This window comes from Gekko japonicus, unplaced genomic scaffold (assembly GCF_001447785.1).
Source record: "Gekko japonicus isolate JY-2015 unplaced genomic scaffold, Gekko_japonicus_V1.1 scaffold1576, whole genome shotgun sequence".
Classification (NCBI taxonomy): Eukaryota; Metazoa; Chordata; class Lepidosauria; order Squamata; family Gekkonidae; genus Gekko; species Gekko japonicus.
This window is the reverse complement of record NW_015176497.1, coordinates 92,748-98,747: the sequence shown is the minus strand read 5'-3', so window position 1 is coordinate 98,747 and position 6,000 is coordinate 92,748. Positions and strand designations below refer to the sequence as shown.

Here is a 6,000-nt window from a genome sequence, read left to right as displayed (position 1 = left end):
ATTTTAATTGAACAATATAGGATTAATTTCCTCTTGAGAAACTGGTGGCCAGGAAGGCAAGTCCTCAAAATCAGCAGTTGTCACTGGGGTTAAGGGAGAATCTTTATACAATTGCTCAAAAAAAGTAACCCATTTGCAGGGCTGTATTGGGGGATCAGTCTGGGAGGAAAATTTTTGTTTTTTATCAGTGACCAATCGCCAAAAGAGGGAGGAGTTTTTCTGTTTGGCAGCCAGAATTAATTCTGCCCAAAGAGCTTTGGTGTAATTTTTTTTCTTTTGTTGGATTTGAATAGTTGATTCTCTCATGTTATTGATGTAGCTTTGTTAGCAGTCAGTTTAAGTAAGCATTACTTTGATTAATTATGTTCTTGCAAAACAGAAGGCAGATGTATCAAGAGCCTTTAGATGTTAGCTGTTCAAATATAATACATTTTTTTGTTTTTAAAAGCCTTATTAATTGGGGAATTGTAACAATTTTTCCCCTGGGGTATTCAGATGTCTTAAAATAGGCCATCCTAGTTACCCGTTATTGTTTCTCATTTGGAGCCTCAGTGGGCAAAGCTCTAAATCAGAGGTGTCAAACTCATTTGTTATGAGGGCCAGATCTGACATAAATGTCACTTCTTTTGGTTGGGCCATATGTGCCATAAAATGTAATGCCAGGTACCAGAGAAATTTTACCACTGACCATGACCCACACCCTTCCTCAGCACCTAACCACCATTTGCTCGATATGCACAAGACGTTTTGCACAGCACAGAGAACAATTGCTTGATAATCAAAGTTGCTTGCAGGCCAGATAAGAGCCCTAGATTCTTCCAGCCATGTATACAATCTTGACCATATATTCTGGAATTTTTCTTCTTGTTGTCCTCTCAAAAATAAAGTCAGTTTATCCATCTCCACAGTCTCAAGCGTTTTAATTGTAATTTCTTCTTTTAATGGTATTTCTTTTTTTCTCCAATATTTAGCATACAGTATTCTTGCAGTAGTTAGTACATGTATAATAAGATAAAAATCTTGTTTTTTTACAGTTTTCTGGTCTTACGTTCAATAAAAATAGTTCAGGAGTGAAAGGTATAATACAATTTAACATTTTTGGTAACATTTTATGGATCCAGGCCCAATACTTTTTAACTCTATCACACGTCCACCACATATGAAAAAATGAGCCAACAACTTTTTTACATTTCCAACAAACATTTGAAAAATGAGGGTAAAATTTTGCTAACATATCTGGCGTCATATACCATCTATAAAACATTTTATATATATTGTCTGGAAGTGGAGCCGTCATAGAATCTACTTATAATTATATGCGGTTTTGATAGACAAAGTATGTTGACTTTACAGATATGCAATACACAAATGGATTTTGTAAGAAGTATTTTAACAGATATTACAAAGGTGTAAGAAACTCCCCAACCTTTTTATGTTCTATGTTTTTGTCTATGTATTTGTATGTTTATATATTTGTTTGAATTATAATAAAATACAATTTCCCCCCCCCCCAAAAAAAAAGAGCCCTAGATGCCATATATTTGACATGTCTGCTCTAAATCTCATTAACATGCAGGGACACTTAGAGTGATTTTGTGATATCAAGAGTTATCAAGGGAGAGTGTCATAAGGACTGTATCGTAGAAACAGTTTTGAGTGTGGAAGTATTCCTTCCTGGTCTTAGAAAGCATGACATATACAGATCAGTCATTAACTGATCAATTTGTCAGCTTGCCAGGGGTAATTGTCCCTGGCCCTCTGATAAAAAGAATGCCTAATAGTACATACCCCCTCCCCCCACTTGTGTTGTTGTTTGGAGAAATTTATTTATTTATTTATTATTTCATTCCATTTCTATCCCGCCCTCCCCGCACGCAGGCTCAGGGCGGCTTACAGGGCACAAAGTGCTATAAAACAGATAAATTAAAACAACAGAGGCTAAAAACATTACAATAGCAGGATTCTCTCTCACTGCTTCCCTTCTCCACAGTGCAAGAAATCCTTGTTTTCCCTTAGGTTCTATATGCTTATCATGCTACTTATGCTGACGGGGAGGAAGCTGAGGAACATCTTGCTAGCAGTTGAATCAGGTCTCATCTTGAGTTGGTTCCTCCTCTGTATTGCAGGTATATAAGCTTCTGAGTGGCCAGAGGCACAAGCCTTTTAGCAAGAACCAAAGGGCCCTTAGGTCACAGCCTGTGGCCCATTGTGAGGATCAGTCCAGAATGTTGTTGGTGTACTTTCTGTTTGTTTAAATTGTATTTCTGTGTTTTAAATGATCTTTCTATTTAAGCTGTAGCTTGGTCTCTTTGTAAGCTGCTTGGGTCCCTATTAAGGAGAAAAGCAGGGTAAAAATGCTCACATGAAAAGGAACAATTAAGACAAGGAACAATTAAGACATTGAACATAACAGTGAACATAAATAGAAGATAGTAGGCCAAACCAATATTTGTGGACCACATCTGAAAGGCAGTAGTTCAATTCAGATGTAGTATGAAATTAGGTAGTTCAGTTTAACTATTGCTAGTGGATCATCTGAAAGCCTTCAAACAATATTATTTCAGTTTGTGCATGACAAAATGGATGCAAAATTTTGGAGAAAATACACATGTGAGTCAGTGGGAAAATATTTGGAGTAAAGAAATTAAGTTTACTGAATGTCAAATGCTAAGGGAGAAAATGTCAAACACTAAGGGAGAACGGGTATAAAATGTTCTTTAGATGGTATATTACCCTTAAAGATATACGGTAGCAAAAGTAAATAAAGATTATAATAAGGAGTGCTGGAAATGTCAGAATACAGATGCAACATTCTATCATATGTAGTGGACATAGGGTTGCCAAGTCCTACCTGTCTGCTGGTGGGGGGACTCCCAATTCTTTCTGGAGTTCTTCTGGTGTGCGCGCAAAGCTCGCACATCACAGTGACATCACCCAGAAGTTACATCATCATGTTTCTGACATTGGGGGCAATGCTCTAGGCTTTGGGCAAAACTGCCTTTTTGGGTCTCAAAACCATAGAGTTTTGCCCAAAACCTAGAGAGTTGCCCCCAATGTTGGAAACGTGATGACATCACTCCCAGATGATGTCATTGCACCAGTGGTGCTGGGAGGGGGCTTCTTGGTGTGGGGCTTCCTCTGTTGGGCCACAGTGGATTGGGGCCCCCAAAATCAGGAGATCCCTTGGCCCCACCAGGGAATGGCAACCCTGTGGACATCAAAGAAAACTAGAAAATATTGGATTGAGATACATGAAGAAACACAAAAGATACTAAAATTAAAGTTTGTGATGGACTCAAAAAGTATGTTATTAAATATCTTATCAAGCAATATTACAAAAATACACAGTGAATTATTATTTTTTAAATAATTTTTATTTCTTTTATATACTACATCCTAAGGGAAAGGGGTTTTATATACTACATCCTAAGGGAAAGGGGCAAAGGAAGCTCTAAAACGAATACAGAAGCTAAATTAAGACAAGGGTCATATTTCAGAAATTACTTTCTTATATATTGGACCTTCAATAATAACAAAGGTACTATGTCAAGTTATTGATTTCTAGATAAAGCTGGTTTGAGTCTTTAATACAGATCTATAGGTGCTTTATAGTCAGTTGTGTTCTATTGAACTTCCAGTTTATTTTCCACACTTTTTCTTCTTGTATTTCAGTTTAACTTTAAGTGGTTTGGGAACAGCTACTTCTTTTTCCGAATCTGAGACCTCAGAGATACTGCCAGAGCTACTTGACCTATCTTAAGCTTCACAGTCACTTTTATCATCTTCTTCATTGTTGTCCTCAGTCTTTCTTTCATCTTTGTTCAGGTATTTTGCTGTTCCAAAAAATGTTTGGCTTTCTGAACAGAGTCAATCTTGGTCTTCTTATCTTTATAGCTGAATACAAGTCCTTCTGGAAATGTCCATCTGTATAAAATTGAGTTATTATGGAGGAAGAAAGTTAAGTCTTTGTATTGTCGCCTTTGCTTCCACACCTCAAATGGAATATCCTTTAAAATGTTCACTTCTTCATCTTTTTCTTTCAAGGTTTTTCCAGATGTAGCTTTCAAAACAGCTTCTCTAGTAGCTCTCTTGGAGAATTTTACAAATACTTCACCAGGTAGCTTATTTTTCTTGATGAAATCTGAGTAAGTCCGATAAGTCAGATCCATATCGTTTTGCAGTACATCTTGTTTAAGTTTCGTCATTGGTGCTAATGCTTCGCTTAAAAGTTCTTTTAAATTTTCTCCTTTTTCTGGAATGCCTTGAAAGTGCAAGACATACATTGATCTTTCCATTTGGAGCTGCAACAGTTTATCTGAGAATCTCTCTTTTTCCACTTCTTCCAGTTTCTGTTTAATATCTTTTGTTTTTGTCTCAACTTTCTTAATGGCTTTCTCAGTATCATCTGCTCTTTTATCCATCCTTGTCAATTGCTTTTGGACTCTATCCACCTTGCTGTTGATATTTGACATCTGCTCCAGCAGAGGGCGCAATGCCAGTGCCAGCATATTAGGAAAGTCAGCAGCTGCTTCCTGTTTCTGGGAAGGAGTCGTGGGTTGATTATTTCCTGTGAGAGGCTTCTTTTCCAGCGTCATTCTTCTCCTTCTACCAGACATTGTTTACACAAGGAGAAAGTTTTTAACGTTAAAATGAAAGTTCTTAGATTTGAAAACGCTTTGGACTATTTTGCACCTTTCGGTCTCTTTTGCTGTCTCTCACGGTCAGTTTCGCTTTTTTCCTCCCCTCAGTGAATTATTTAAGTATATGGTGAAAGAGGCAAGAGTAATATTTGCAGCAGATGGACAAAGCTTAAAGCAGAAGCACCTCATTTAATTTTTCCAGAGGTGTTTTTTTAGTTTGGATGGAGAGGACAATATGCTGTGCCTCCACTATCATAGCAAACTAAAGTAAATAAATAAATAACCTTGTTTTTTCCATTCAGCTTTCTAAACCGAGCAGTACTTCAGGTTTAACTTTAAGCGATTCTTTGGCTACCGGAATAATAAATGGTGGTTTTTACAAACCTTAGAGGAGAGGTTTGTTCCTGGGTTTTTCATGTGAGAAAGAAATCTACAAAACAAAATGTGACATCTTTTATTATACTGTCAAATATAGTTCAAAGAATGTATTATACAGTATCTTTTAACAGGCAGAGTGGTATCAGCAGAGTAGTATGTTAATTTTCATAGTTAAACATGAAAATAATGTAGTTCACTTAACATGATGTATGACGTAACTGTGCAAAGAGTATCAATTTGTGCTTGAACAATGCTTCCTTTTTAAATTTGTGCTTACTGATTTGTTCCAGTTAGTGACTTATTTATCCATTGCACAAGCATAATTGTCCTAGCTTATTGCTTTTACACAGTAGGTTTTCACAGTAGCAATGTTTTAGCATTCAGCAGAATAATGTGCTGTCCAAATATTGAATGCTTCCACATACATAAAACTTTATGCAAGTCAAAAATTTGCCCAGTAGGGAAGAAAAGTACCACAGGTTTTCCATTTGCAGGGAACTTTTTACATGGGAAAGTATTTTTGTATGTGATCCACTACCAGCATTCTGAAGGCCAGAAAGGTTAACAGTTCGTTCTACCAACTCAGAACCTTAACACTTCATTCGCCTACATACGTAGATCTAGGATTGCTTATCAGAGATGCTTTAGGCTGGTGGGCAGGGGGTTGGACTAGATTGTCTGTATGGCCCCTTCCAATTCTATGATTCTATGATATGAATTGGGAATTAGCCTTATTTGTTGAGAACAATTTGTTGGGGGTTTTTTCCTACATGGGATAAATTCAAAGGAAATGTGGGAATGAATATATTTACATTTGTCTTCTGTCTTGTTGGCAGTTTGCTGTCTGGAGAGGGTGAGGACTGGGAAGGTTGTGAACCTTTGAGCCTTATACATTTTCCAATTAAGTCCCTTGATTAACATGAGGTCTTTTCAAGAAAGGATGTATTGATCATTGGGGGGGAGGTATGCATTGTCCTTTTAA

General features: G+C 37.0%; 1 protein-coding gene across 3 annotated transcripts in view; it reads left to right on the top strand.

Annotated features, from left to right (window-relative positions):
* Nucleotides 1–6,000, top strand: part of ZDHHC14 (zinc finger, DHHC-type containing 14) — a 104,401-nt gene that overhangs the window by 43,918 nt on the left and 54,483 nt on the right. The gene's annotated exons all lie outside the window — the stretch shown is intronic.